Source organism: Prionailurus bengalensis, chromosome D4, assembly GCF_016509475.1.
Source record: "Prionailurus bengalensis isolate Pbe53 chromosome D4, Fcat_Pben_1.1_paternal_pri, whole genome shotgun sequence".
NCBI classification, from domain to species: domain Eukaryota; kingdom Metazoa; phylum Chordata; class Mammalia; order Carnivora; family Felidae; genus Prionailurus; species Prionailurus bengalensis.
In genome coordinates this window covers 23,345,578-23,361,259 of record NC_057359.1, presented here as the reverse complement: position 1 = coordinate 23,361,259, position 15,682 = coordinate 23,345,578, and positions in this window count along the sequence as shown.

Sequence of the window (15,682 nt, the reverse complement as noted above, 5' to 3'; positions counted from 1 at the left end):
GGGGACACATCTGTGGCCCCTGGGTTAAATGTTGTTGGGAATATGGTTTCATTGAAAGCACCAGGTCTTTTTTTCTTTGGAAGGTTCGGTGACAACTGATGGGAACTAACCCGGACAGCTGTTCAAGGGGGACAATTCTTCCAGACTATCTAATGAGGAATTTTTCTTTTCTACTCCCTCCACCCTTACTTTATTTGAAGGCCTCAAATGCTAAAGCATTAATGGGTTTTCAAATAAGCAGGAAACAGAGAAGACAATGGAAGGGAGAGATTTCCTTTATGCATATGCAAGGTCTCCAGATGCTTCAGTTTCTGAACTTCTTAGCACAAATCTGGGCATAGTGTTAACCACTTGGGAGCTCACATAGGCAAGGAATGTTTATTCATCTCAATATCTTCCTGTTTCCAGGATTACAGGCTGTCAAAAACAAAGACATCAGCAAGTCCATGCTGTCTGTCTTGTTTCACTTAATTCATTTTGTTTGCAGTCATAACAAGCATGTTATTTATTTAGTTGTAAGTACATACCAAAGTAAGGATGCATTCACTTTAATCCTTTAATTTAACAAGATCACATACTTTAGGAAGCCAAAGGCTTTATAGCAAGATTAGAATAAAGAGTTCTGTTTCCTCTCAGATTAAAATAGATATCCTGAAATATTTGATTTGTGGCATATCATTATGTTTGATATTTAGGTGCTCTCTTGCTGAGGTCTAAATTAGTATGTTTATTAAATTCCCTCTAAGTGGCATTTTACCCACTGTGTTTACATTTAGAATCATCTTTCATGATAAAGTCTGTCATGAAATGGGAAAACTGATTTACTGCCTAAATTTCTTCCAAGTTTGGAAGCTAAGGCCCATCTGTCAACAGAAATAAAGCCTGTGTTTGCGCACGCGCACACGCGCGCGCGCACACACACACACACACACACACACGCTTTGTTTCCTCAAAAGATCAGTGGCCCTTTAGCTAGCTCCCCTTTTTAGTTCAGTTTGTAACAGCAGAAGATGTTACTAAGTCAGTTTGTTTCTCTTCTGATTCCTGCCAATTTTTTTTTTCCAGCATACTTTCTTTGCACTATTAGGAGGCCAGGCTGGGTGTGCATTCAAAACCTTCTGTAGCCTGGTAAGTTTTAGGCAGAAACAACCATTTGAACAAGGAATTGTTTCCTTAGCAACATAATTCAAGCATCTACTCTTGAGGAATAGATTAAGATAAATTTTAAAATAAATTTAAAACAAGCAATCCATTTGGCTTGAGTTAAAACCACCCCCAAAAATGTTATTCCATGAATGGAAAGAAACCTTAAATGTTTAAACAACAAGAGACCATGGAAACAGTAATTCAGTTTCTACAAAGATTCTGAAGTGACTTTTATTCAGGTGACTTGCTGGCCTATGTGCAAGGGAAAAAAATATCTCTAACAAATGGTGAAATTTGCAAGGAAAGCAAAGGCCTGATGCACAAAGGTCTACCTTCCAGAGTCCAAAGTAATGGCTGCATTTCCCGCATTTGTCTTCCCTTCGCATAGAAAACTGGAGCTGACCCTTCCCCAATTCATGTTCCTCTACCAGTGACTATCCAACCTTTACTTTCTAAGACAGCCCATTCCAAGTCTGGGCCACTCAAATTTCCACCATACTAAAAAAGCACACCATCAAGCTGGGAACACTCATTAATATCTAAGCCTACAGAGATTTACCAGGTTAAGTAATCCAAACACCTGACAGTTCCTAAGAATTGGAGCTCAGAGGGGGTAAGTTGTGGTGGGAAAAAAAGAAGGGAACAGTCTTAAGAATTGTCAAGTGTCACGAAGGCAGCTGGGAACAAAGAGAAGTAGCTTGTGCACAGTGGAAAGATTACTGGTCTTGGAGTCATACAGACCAGGGTTCATTCTCCTCCTATATCATCCTCAAATGTCCAGTGATGTTCCAAATACTACATATAGTGACCCATTTATTCCTCTCAACAAATCTAGGAGATAAGAACTATTTCCTCCATTTTACAGATGGGAAAACTGTGATAACAAAAAAGTTTAATTGCCCAAGGTCTCACAGCTTATAAGGGGTGAAGCTGGAATCTGAACCTTAGGCAGCCTGGTTCAAATAATCCGCATCTTCAACAAACTATGTTTAATTTATCATGTTGTATAAGTAAGTGACTTAACCTCTGAGCCACAAGGGCTTATTTAGAAAACTAGAGATAAAAATACTAACTTCAAGTTGTGTTGTGGAAATTCAATGTGAATATGCAGGGCAATTATTAAAAACAAATTTTCTCCTTAAAAGAATGAGGTATTTGCAGAAAAGGGAACAAAGAGGGCACGGCAAGGGAGCTTTGCCTGCCTCATGCTTTTCCTGGCATGTTCCTGGGCTTTCCACCAATGGCCCATGTGTCCCCAGCCCACTAGGTTATGCACCGCATCAGGTGTTCCTCCAGCCCTCTCTGCAGATTAATGAACAGCTGCTTGAGTAGGACCACAGGGCACTTTCATCTCCAGTGCAACAGAAAGGAGCAATCAAGCGGAGAATATTAATAATGAGCCAAATCCTCATCTTCTGGAACTGCAACGGAAAACTTGGGTTATTTGTTTCAATATGTTTTCATTCTCACTACATGAACAAAATTCCTTAGCGCTAACTGGGTAAGAATTCAGTCTGCCAAGAATTACTTCCATTTACCAGAAACTGCCTTTTTCCCCTCACTTTACATTTTCCAAGCAAGACACTGTTTTGATGTTGTCACATCAACAAATATGTATTCACTGCCCACAAAGGTTCTGGAGGAGAATGCAGCAGGACCAGCAGAAACTATATGCAATTAGGGATTAAAAGAAGTGGGTTCTATTCTTGGGTCTCCTGCTCTTCTGAATGGCCCCTGATTTAACTCCACCATATTTCTTGACCTTCTTCTGCAAACTGTAATAATCTCCTGTGTTCCCTTCCAGCTCTAACTTACTGAGTTCCTAGTCACATGATACACTAGGTCTGCCATAACAAACTATCACAAACCTGGTAGCTTAAACAACAGAAATATATTGTCTCATAGTTTAGGAGGCTAGAAGTCCAAGACCAAGGTGTAAGCAGGGTTGGTTCCTTCTGGGGGCTGTGAGAAAAAAATCTGTTCGATGCTGTTCTCCTAGCATCTGGGAGTTTATTGTCAATCTTTGGCATTCCTTGGCTTGTAGAAGAATCACCTCAATCTCTGCTTTTGTCTTCACATGACATACTCGCTATGTGCATGTCTGTGTCCAAATCTTCCCCCTTTTATAAGGACACCAGTCATATTGGATTGGGGGCCCACCCTACTCCAGTATGAGCTCATTGTAACTTACCTAATTACATCCGCAATGACCCTATTTCCAAATAAGATTGCATTCTGAGGTAGTGGGAAAAGGACTTCAACATATCAATTGGGGTGGGGTGGGCACAATTCAATCCATAACAATTACCTTTTCTTAATAAAAGGTATCCCGATCTGATTTTTAGAAAAGAAAAATTTTGTTCACTGTTCACGTAACAAGATGCTGAACTGTAAGTTTCCACTGAGGTACCAAGATATGATAGATATTAGATATCAATAAAGTATAAGGAAGATTACCAGCAGAAACATTAAAATAAGAAGCTAAGAATAGATTAGATCGGTGCTTCTCAAACTTGAATGTGCATATAAATCACCTAGTGATTTTGTTAAAATGCAAATTCTGATGCAGCAGATCTGTGGTGGGCACAAGATTCTGCATTTCTAACAAGCTCCTAGGCAATACTGATACTGCTCCCCCACGGACCATATTTTGAGTAGCAAGGGATACAAAGACAGATTTGTAACAACTAAATAAAAGAGATGAAAGAATGGAGAGAGAGGGTTTCTGTGAGGTAGATTCTGAGAGCTGAGCTGTGATCCCTCCTTCTCCTGAACTCCCACATGGAAGAGATGCATATATAGGGGAATGATGCCTCCCAAACCCAAGCCTACTACAAAAGACTTCAAGCGGACCTCTTAGAGTTTGTATGTGACTCTCAGATTTTGAGTGGAGAGTGAACTGAGTGTCTCTCATCTGCGAAGCCTAACAGATTAAAGACCTGGCTCCTGGCTGCTCTGATGGCAAAAATAACTATGTTAGGATCAGCCCAAACTCCCAGAGTTTGTCACCAAAAAAGGTGTGTGAAAAATGGGCAAGAAAATCAGCTGCCTCACAACGGCATCAGTCAAGTAAGTATTTTCTGACCCCACTTCCTCTCCTCCATCTCAATGATCCAAAAGTCAGAGGAGTCGGAACAGCAGCTAGTGAGTAGAAAGGAAGGTCAATGATGAAAACACAGAAAAAACCAGCTACACTCTTTCTCAGACTGTAGGCTTTCACCTAGGGAAGGGGAGAAGATGTAAGCCAAATCGAGATAGTGCTTTCAGCTTCAATGACCAAAATATTTTATTATTTTAGAGTAACATTAGAGTAACAGGAAAGGTCATAGGACTGTCAAAGTGTTCATGCAGAAGTGAAGTCAGGAAAAGAATGACTTCTACTAAGTAGGTTTAAAGAGACAGCAGGAGACAAAAATGAAGATGATTTTCAGAATACACTCTATGAGCCCTACAAGTTCATTGTGCTGGCAACAACTCTCTCCCCCAGGCAGAAGATAAGCCCCATGAGAGTAGAATCCTTGACTATCTTATTTACTGCTGTTTCCATGGCTGCTGTATTTGCACATGCAGATAAGGCACTGCCCAATGGCACTGTATCCAAGAGGAGTCGATTAAATTTGTAGACACAGATTTACAGGTTTACTACCAAACTTATGCAGCAAAGGCAGTATAGCACCTTTTCTCAATAAAATCAGGATATTATGACAATTTCCAGAAAGATTCAAGTAAAACCTCACAAGGAAGCTAATTCTCATAAAGATAACCTTCCAGGCTAATGATGGCCCTGATATCCAGGGCTTTGAAGATTCTGACATACAGTGGACATTCAATAAATATTTGTGCATGAATAAGAATTGTCTATTAACACTTCTATGAATCCATATTGAAATGACTAATATTTTATCTTTTTAAGTTTATTTATTATTTTTTGAGAGAGAGAGAGGCAGAGAGAAAGGGAGATAGAGGATCCCAAGCAGGCTCCCCACTGTCATCATGGAGCCCAACTCAGGGCTGGAACTCACAAATGATGAGATCATGACCTGAGCCCAAATCAAGAGTGGGACACTTAACTGACTGAATCACCCAGGTGTTCCAAAGTGATGACTAATATCTTAAAGAAAAGCCCCAGATAAATTGTATACAATGAGAGAGAATTTGCAAAATGGCTAGTAATAGAATTGATATACAGATATCAGTCTACATTTATACAAGCAGATAAAATATATAAAAATAAAAGATCCTATTTATAATAACAAAAAAGATAAAATATCTAAGAATAAAGACAAAAATGCACAATCTATGTGAAAAAAACTTTATAATGCCACTAAGAGTCTTGAACAAATGGAGAAAAGAAGACATACCAAACAGTAAGCCTTATTCTTGAGCACATCTGAGACCCTGAAGACCCCATAATTGAGAGGAGCTAAGAATGCCTGACATCTCCTAACAGGTGGTTGATAAAAGAGCAAGTGAAATGTTTTATTTGTCAGTGTGCCCCCCTCTCCTGCCCAATTTAAATTGTGTGCTAGACTGATTTGGCAAATTATCAGTAACACTAACTTCTTCCTCCATGCAGTTGGGTATTTTTCTAGGTTCACTGAAGAGACTCTTCAGTAAATCCCAAGAAAACATAGTCAAAGACAATTCATAAATCTGAATAGGCACAGCCACTACTCCCACCAGGGCAGAATGAAGTCCCTGAAGTCCCTACTCCCCTTGCCCCTTCTCCCTAGCATACTTGTGAATGGGCAAGGTCATTTATGGCAAGTAATACGGCCCTGAGATAGCACCACAAGGGAACTGTAGGACCCTTCACTTGCTCTTAGTAGAGAGAACTGCCATCTCCTAAATAGTCGCTTGGCTGGAACTTTATCATTCAGGTTTCAGCTCAACTATCATCTCAGAGGTATCCCTATCTAATGCCCCACACTCCACTCTTTATCACTTTCTATTGTTTTGCAGTCATTAAGATTTTCTTCATGAGGCTTATCCATCTAAACTCATCACATTTTTTTGAGCTTATTGTCTGTGCTTTTCCAAGAGAATGAGAACAGGACATTGTATTCCCACTATCTAGAATTTGACTTTTCACCTCTTTGAGAGGTATCATGACTGTTATTTCCTCTGTTTCTTTGTTTCATCAGTATTAACCCCAGTTTATTTAATATTTATTGAGTACCTAGTATGCATCTGGCACTGTTCTAGGTGCTTGCGCTACGGCAAAGGGAAAAGAATCTCTGTCCACATGGAGTTATGACATTTCAGTGGAAAGGGGTGGATGATAAGCAAATAAATAAGTATATACCATACAGAAAATTTAGTTGCCACAGGAAAAAAAAACAAAGCAGGTAATGGAACAGAAAGTGATGGGATGGTTGACATGAATGTCTGGTGGGGGACCCAGGAATATCTTTCTGGGGAGGTGACCTGAAGCTTTGAAAAATAGAGCCACATAGCTACTGGAGAAGAGTACACCAGGCAGAGAGAATGTCACATGCGTGAGTCCTGAGGAGGAACAGAATTGGTGTGATCAAGAAACAAAGAAGTGAGCATGGCAGGCAGAGAATGAATGAGGAAATTAAGTAAGAAAGCAGCTGGGGACCAGATCAGGTAGTGCTCTATAGAGCAAGGTAAAAGTTGGTACTCTTATCCTTAGTGAGATGCTGAACTACCTGGAGGGTTCTGGAGTAAAATAATCTCATTTTTTGAAAGTAAACTGAGTGTACTGTGTTATTAACATGCTATGGCTTGATGGGAATGGGGAGGGGCATAAGAATAAAGAGAAAGAGGCCAGATGGGGTCTACTGAAACAGGAAAGGATGTTGGCTTGGGCCAGATGGTAAAAAAAAAAAAAAAAAAAAAAAAAAGTGGGACATATTTTGAAGAAAAATATGATAGGATTTGGTGAAGGACTCACTGTGTCAAAAAATTAAAGGCACGTGTCAAAAAATCTTTTTAATAAAAAGGGGGTGCCTGGGTGGCGCTCAGTCAGTTAAGCGTCTGACTTCAGCTCAGGTCATGATCTCACAGTTTATGAGTTCCAGCCCCGCATCAGGCTCTGTGCTGACAGCTCAGAGCCTGGAGCCTGCTTTGGATTCTGTCTCCCTCTCTCTCTGCCCCTCCCCTGCTCGCACTCTCTCTCAAAAATAAATAAACATTAAAAACAAAATTTAATGGCAAATGTCAAGGTGCTGATTTCAGTTCTTTCCTCTAGCCTGTCTACTTTAAATTTTCCCAGGTAAGCTCCTAATTATATGTAGTCAGCAAATCACCTCCAGGAGCCCACCTGGGTCCTCCTCCACAGGGCAGGAGCTGGTCCCCACCTTGGACACCCCCCCACCCCGCCTCCATGACCATGTAACTATTCGGTTATTCTGAGAATCCCTACCTGCCTCTCCTGCTTTATTTTACCAATCCCTTACTCTCACCCTCCACTCAAATCAAAATATGCTGCTTCTGGAACATTTAAATCCCATCTGTTCCATAAAGCTCATTCAGCCTAAACTGATCTCTATATCTTTTAAAATTTATAGAAATTATAAAATTCATCATGAAAATAATTATGTTTTGTATTATGACACTTCTTTTTGTTGTCAATATAAGTATTTTATTATTATTTAACATTTCATGCAATCTTATATGATTAAAACATACATTTTTCATGCACACAGAATCCATCTTATATCCTTTATATTCTCTTATCACATAGCAAATAGTGTCTTATATTTAGATGATAAATAAAAATGTGTGCATCTAATATATATATGACCTCATTATACTGTAACTTTAGCCACTGTCTCCATTTCCTCACCATCCATCTCCTTCCTGTTCCTACATAATCAACCTTCTAACTACTCCAAAATGTCTGTTTTAGCTGAAATACAGGACTGATACAGGGAAGAAAGATAAGCTATAACTAAAATGGTAAGTTGCAGTATTATTTTGGAAGTCTAAAATGCAAGACTAGAGAACTAATGGTTGATCTGGTAGGCAATTGTGAGTCATGGAATATTACTGAACAAGGAGGTGATATAATAATAGCCATGTTTTACTAAAGAAAATTAATCTGCCTGTTTGTATGTTATAAATTGGAAGGGAAATAGGCAAGTGAGGGTTGATTTTTTTTAATGTTTATTTATATTTGAGAGAGAGTGTGTGTGTGTGAGCAGGGGAGGTAAAGAGAGAGAGGGGGAAAGAAGATCTGAAATGGGCTCTGCACTGACAGCAGAGAGCCCTATATGAGGCTCGAATTCACAAACCATGAGATCATGACCTGAGCCAAAGTTAGACACTCAACGGACTGAGCCACCCAGGTGCCCCTCCTTGTCTGACTATTGAAAGGATTTATTGAAAAGTATTAAGGACTTGAAATAAAGGGCTGGCAGATGAAACATGAAGCATGCAATGTAAGGAATGTTCTAAATGAATCTGTAGGACTTTCAATACATTAGAAATACTGATTGAAAAAGAGAGAGGACTTACATGTGACAAGTTTTAATCCTCAATGCGTGGAAACAATTATATTGTTTATAGAAACAGGAAAGTCAGAGAAAAGTTGATTGGGGGAAGAACACAGTGAGTTATTTTCAATATGTCTAATCTGAGATGGCATTTATCTATGCAGAGGAACCCAGGAAGCAGCTAAAGATACAGGAGTAAGAAAGAAATGTTAGTATTAGATAAAGAGTTTTGTGAGAGATCCTTTTCAAAAGTACAGCCTTCGACTTCCCCTAAATTAGCCTGTTGCTGCCACTTAAGCTAGTCTAGTTGCCATAGCCCAAACTACCCCCAACAACAGTTTTCTCCCAACAGGAATATTCACAAGAGAGAAGAATAAAGAATTAAAGAGAAAGTACTGGTATAACGGGAGCTAGGACGGCAAGCCAGACCTCTGCTCTAATATGATTATCCTTCCTTAACTTACTCAAATTCTTCCCTTGTTATGTTATTGGGATATACACTACAGGCCCGTGACTTTCTCTCAAATACATTCCATACCAGTAAATTTCACAGTAATGATATAGTAAATATGATAGCTGACCTGCACTGCAATAATAATGTCTTCTCAGATCTCATGCTGCACTTTATGTCTTAGTTGTGATATTATTGATTTGCCTCAATGAACCACACACCCACACACAATTTCTAAAAACTGCACTCTCTAGATGGCTTGATGAAATTCCATAGAGATCAAGCACTACATTCACAACTGACTTGCTCAGCTTCTCTCCCAGTTGATAAAAACATCAATCCAAAGATGTAGCAAGGCTAAGAGAATGCTTTTGCTGAATTGGATTAATACCAACTGGAAGCAATGGTGAATGACTCATAAAACACCAAAGCAGTGTGGATGTATTTAAAGAAGATTGAAAAAGAACACAAGTGTGATTTCTCCTGAGTCTCAACAGGTAAATTTGTAACTTACAGCCAAGAAAACCAAGAAGCAAAGTACTACCTACAACCCTAGACAAACAGGGGGAAAAAATAACAGAAATTACAGTATTTAAAACTAAACCAATCATTATGAGAACAACTAAAGTTACAGTTTAAGGAAGGAAATTGACACTGGGAAAGTGCAAAAAGATAGATGCTTTGACTAGGCTTCAAGTAGTGAGAATTGACTAAGATTGACAACAAAAAGTTCCACGTGCTTTTCTTATAAGTCTGTTATGTCTCACAACTGCACATATTAACAATTAATCACCAATGTGAAGACAAAATATCCTAACTTGGAAGCAAACAAATTACATACCTATAAAGATGTGGGTTTATTTTTGAAAGAGAGAGAGCGCAACCAGGAAGAGGGGCAGAGGATCCAAAGCAGGCTCTACACTGACAGTAGCAAGCCCATGCAGGGCTCGAACTCACAAACCATGAGCCGAAGTCAGATGCTCAACCCACTGAGCCACCCAGGTGCCCCTAAAGATGTTTCAATATGGGAGAATCTTCAGAAACCATCAGTTTTAAGAGAAACTCAAGATAAAATGGTATATGCTAATTTGGGGAGCTGTGACTTTAAACATTAGGAATGTAAGCACATTGGGGACAAAAAAAAAGGTTAGGAGTAGGTTAACATTTCTTAAATTCTGTTTCCTATGATTTTATTTACATAATAACACATAGTGATTTCAAATCAATATTTAACTATTGTGTAGCATAAGCTTCTAAGACACCAGGAAAGAGAAAAATAATAGAAGAAAACAAAACAATTCCATGAAAATGAAGCACTGCTTTTTTTTTAGTGTTTATTCACTTTTGAGACAGAAACAGAGCACGAGGGAGGACAGAGAGAGAGGGAGACACAGAATCAGAAGAAGGCTCCAGGTTCTGCCAGCACAGAGCCTTGCCTTATGTGGGGCTCGAACTCACAAACCAGTGAGATCATGACCTGAGCCGAAGTCAGACGCTTAACCAGCTGAACCACCCAGATGTCCCAGTGAGGCACTGCTTTAAATGTTAATGTTTGTTCCAGACACACTAACACTGCCTCTGGTATACTTTGTGTGTGTGTGTGTGTGTGTGTGTGTGTGTGTGTGTGTGTGTGTGTGTGTGTTGGAAGGCAAAGGGTATTTTTACTACCTGCATCATGTGAAAAACTGAAATCAGATCTTTCATACCTAATGAAGCAGTGGGAATACAAATAACTAGCTAGTATGTTACCAAGTAAGAGGATTATGGGTCTCTGAACAAATTAAGGCATAAAAAGCTAAACAGATAGAGGGGTGCCTGGGTGGCTCAGTTGGTTGGGCGTTCAATTTCTGCTCAAGTCATGATCTCATGGTTCATGGGTTTGAGCCCCGCATTGGGCTTGCTGCTGACAGTGTGGAGCCTCCGTCCACCCCCCTCCCTGCCCATGCCATGCTCACACACTCTCTCTCTCATAAAAATAAACATTAAAAAAATTTTATTAAAAAAAACTAAACAGATAGAAGTGAAATAACATATAAGACGAAAACCCTGTTGAAGCCACTGGATAGACTTTGTAGAGGCCAAACACTGGATAGCAGTGAACAACTCTGAGGGGTGCCACTCCCAGTCTGTGTGGATAGCTCATTTGGAGTTGTTCAATGAACAACCTATGCAGCCATAAATGGCCACCCTGCTTAGAGTAGATATGGATACATATTTTTTTCCCTGTCAACAAAGAGTCAAGTTCCAAACTACTCAAGTGCCAACTCTGGTTTAAATAATGGGTAGTGCTTTTAAAAGACCAAGCAGCTGCTTTCCAGGCCATACTCATGCACCCTCACACCTCTAGATTCCAAAGACACTGAAATAAAATTATAACATTTTCTGAAGTAATTCTGGGTGTATTTCTCATCTCTTAAATAGACTTTATTGACATAATTAACCTCTAACTAAAAGACAAGAAAATAAAGTCCAAAAACTTTAAAAGTTGGGCCTAAATACTTACAGTATTTAAAATTCTTTCTTAAGTAAGCACAAGTAAACAATTCTTATTTATTCCATCTTTCTCCAAGTTACAGTTGTGATCTTTAAACCATGAAAAAAATCAAGTCACTCTTTAACATCTTCAGACAGAACATCTTACTAAAAACATGGTAAGAAAGAGAATAGTTACCTCAAAACCAACCAATCGTTTCAAGTGCCAAGTAGCTCTCTGATGATAATAAACATTGGTTATTATGAAGTTGACCTTGGCCTGAACCTGTGACCTAAACCTCAAAGCTTATGCTAAATCAAATCTCAGTTATAGATCTATGTGACCCTCACACAAACTGCCAAATATCACTGGATTTTTGAAGTATTCAAAATTTGTCACAAAATCTCATTTATTTAAATGCCTTTAAATTCAGGATAGCTATGAAAAGCATTAATAAATTCAAAGCTAATACATTGTTTTCAATATTCAGTGTGGGTTGACTGATTTTTGGTAATCATATGCCATCCTTAAAGCAACCAAAATATGTTTGAAATAATTAGTTCACACTTAATAAATAAACAAAACCTGCCCTATCTAATATGAATGTTAGATGAAACCCATTTAAAGCAATTTAATAGTTTACTCTTCAAATTACTGAGTCAAAAATGTGCAAAAGTAATGCTGTCATAATTGCCCCAGTGCTATTAAATCTACCAAGGGAGCAATGGGTGTTACATTATTTAAAATAATGACACCACCTTTCTTTCCCAGAATAAGGAGCATGAGTGAACGTTTAATAAATGAAATTCAAGAAGGTCGCAGGAAAAAGCCACTTTAGAACTGAGTACCTCACAAATTCAAACTGTTTTTCTAGCACAAGTTTAACACTGGTACCATTCATATCACACAGATATCAAGTAAGTAACATGGAGGGATATCTTATTGCAGAGAACCAGAGAGCACCACATTCATTCTGCCTTTCAAAGAACTGTCACTGTAATTGCTGTAACTATACCCTGGTTTTGTGGTAGCACTTATGCCATAATTTCATTCTAAAGAAAAGGCTCAATGTACCCAGAATTCCCACATACTCTGCTCTGCCTTTTGCAATTAGGAAATTCTAGGCATTTTCCTGAGTTTAATGAACCAAAGCCTGAGGCTGAGTGAAGCAATATCAGAACTGTCATATGCCCCAGTGAGTTAGATCCCTGACCACATGAAGCATCTCAATTCTATATTCCTGGATCTTACCCTCAAACCACTTGTCTCCATCCCTAATAGTGACTGTAAAAACAAGGGCTGAAATGTTCCATTTGACTTTCAGGATAATGCCTCTACAATTTCCAAGTCCCCAGGAAAAAAGGCTCAGGAAGGTAGCAACATTGTCTATCTTGCTCATTTTTCTGAGCCAGCCACTCTTTCTGGCATGGAGAAGGTCTCAATAAATATCTGCTGATTAATTACTAAAACCCCCAGAAAGTTCATCCCAGAGATCAATCTCCATTATTGCTATAGAAGAAAACCACCATTTTCAGGATCTGGCAAAACACTCCTTTATGCATAAAGTCTTTCTTAAATGAATAAACATCCTCAGGGGCTAGATCTGAGAAACTGGTACCTATATATTGCTTAAACATGTAATGCAAAAAAAAACCCCTACGTTATGCTTAAGACCAAAATTATTATCTATTTCTTCCCTCAAACCTCCCACTACTCTGATAATTCCTCTTTCACCTCCTGACAACACACCTACCCAATCATCCAAGACAGGAGACCTCAGAAACCTTTTGCCTCCTTTTCCTTAACCCCTAGAACTATAATTAGTTACTACGCCACAGAAAGTTTTTTTCTTTAAATCCCTCTTTAATCTAGTCCCTGACCTCAATAACCAAAACCAGTACTGACTCTTACCCTGGAATATACTGCAACAAGCCAGCCCTTCCCTGTTCTTCCACTTATTAATCTGTTGTAAAAGGAAATTAGGCGAGTTGAGTGTGTTTTTCATAAAGCCAGTATAATAATAACTCCACTGGCTTTATTATATAGTGTATCGTTTTCAAATTATATTTTGGACTTTTTTTTTCTCAATATATCCCTAGATTTAAAGGCCAAACACATCACAGTATAAACTGTATCTACTTTTCTGCATGTTTCAAATTTGGTAAGTATTTTCCAAATACTTTCAAAATTACTTCCAAACTATGGAAAAGTGATCTGTAAGGAAAATTCCAAGTTAACATGAGTTACTTTTACAAACCCTCCCCCCAAAAAGTTGTGTGTGTATTGTGCATGTTTGTATATATGTATTTTAAGTTTATGGATTCCAGATTTGTGGAAATGCTGTTAACAGTTTTTATTTATATTATTGACATATACTAAATACATTTAAAGTGTACAGTTTGATAAGATTTAGAATATGCACGTGCAAGTGAAACCATCACCACAATCAGGATAATAAACATATCTATTACCCTCAAAAGTTTCCTCATAGAACTTCTTTGTAATTCCTCCTCCCTTATGTTCAGTGTCTTGAAAACTAGTGTTTCACACATTTTGCCTGGGTGTTTTTTTTTTCTTGGTTACTTCAGGTGACAGGGTAAATCTGGTACCTGTTTCTCCATTATCTTTTGCAGAAGCATTAATCTCTTAGTTGATTTTTTTACTATATATTTTTAGTTCTTTTCTTAGTGATCTAGGGATTGTAGGGCACATCTTAACTCATCAGAATCTACTTCAAACTAATCCTAATTTATTTCTGGTAAAATATAGTAACTTTGCTGCATCCTGCATTTTTATATATTACATCTATGTATGTTATAAACCCAACAATGCAGTTATAACTTTGGTTTCATAAACTCTGATGTCTCTTAAAAATTTGTAAAGAAGATGGGGCACCTGGGTGACTCAGTCAGTTAAGCATCCAACTTAGGTTCAGGTTGTGATCTCAAAGTTTGTGGGTTGGAGCCCCATGTCCGGCTCTGTGCTGACAGTTCAGAGCCTGGAGCCTATTTTGAATTCTGTGTCTCCCTCTCTCTCTGCCCTTCCCCTGGTCATACTCTGTCTCCCTCTGTCTCTCAAAAACAAATAAATATTTAAAAAAATTTTTAATTTTAAAGAAGAAAAAAATGTATGCAGTCACATATTTAACCATTCTTAGTGTTCTTTATTCTTGTGGATTTCAGTTACTATCTAATACCATTGCTTTCATTCTAAGTGCCTTCTTTAGTATTTCTTGTAAGGCACATTCTCTCAGCCTTTGTTTATGTGAGAATGTCTTTTTTTTAATTTCATTTCTGAAATAGTTTCATAGGTATAGAATTCTTGGAACATTTTCATAAATAATAGAATTCTTGGTTGGCAGGTTTATTTTTTTCTTTCAGCACTTTGAATATATTATTTCACTGCCTTCTGGCCTTTATTATTTCTGATGAGAAGTCAGTTGTTAATCTTATTGAGGTTCCCTTGTACTTTTACTTTTTGATCTTGATTTCAAGAGTTCCTCTGTCTTTGTCTTTCCAGTTTGATTATGATGTGATTACGTATCAATTCATCTCTTTGTGGTTATACTCTTTGGGATTTGTGGTGCTTCTTGCATCTCTAGAGTCATGTCTGTCATCAGTTTTTGAAGTTTTCTGCCATTATTGCTAAAAATATGCTTTCTACTCTTTTCTCTCTTTCTTCTCCTTCTAGAAGTCACATTATACTAATGTTGGAAAACTTATCATTGACCCACAGGTCTCTGAAGCTCTGATCATTTCTCTTCAATCTTTCTTCTTTTGGTTCTTCAGATGAGATAATTTCTACTGATCTACTTGTAGCTTGCTGATTCTTCTCAAATCTGCTGAACCTCTCTAGTGAACTTTTTCTTCAACTATAATTTTCAACTCCAAAATTTCCATGTAGTCCTTTCTAACACAGTGTAGCTCTTTACTTATATTATCTAATTATTAAGTTATTGTCATCATACTGTTCTTTAGTTTTTTAAACTTTTTTAAAAAAATTTATTTATTTTTGAAAGAGCATGAATGGGGGAGGGGCAGAGAGACACACACACACACAGAATCTGAAGGAGGCTCCAGGCTCTGAGCTGTCAGCACAGAGCCCAATGTAGGGCTCCAACCCACAAGCTGTGATATCATGACCTGAGTCAAA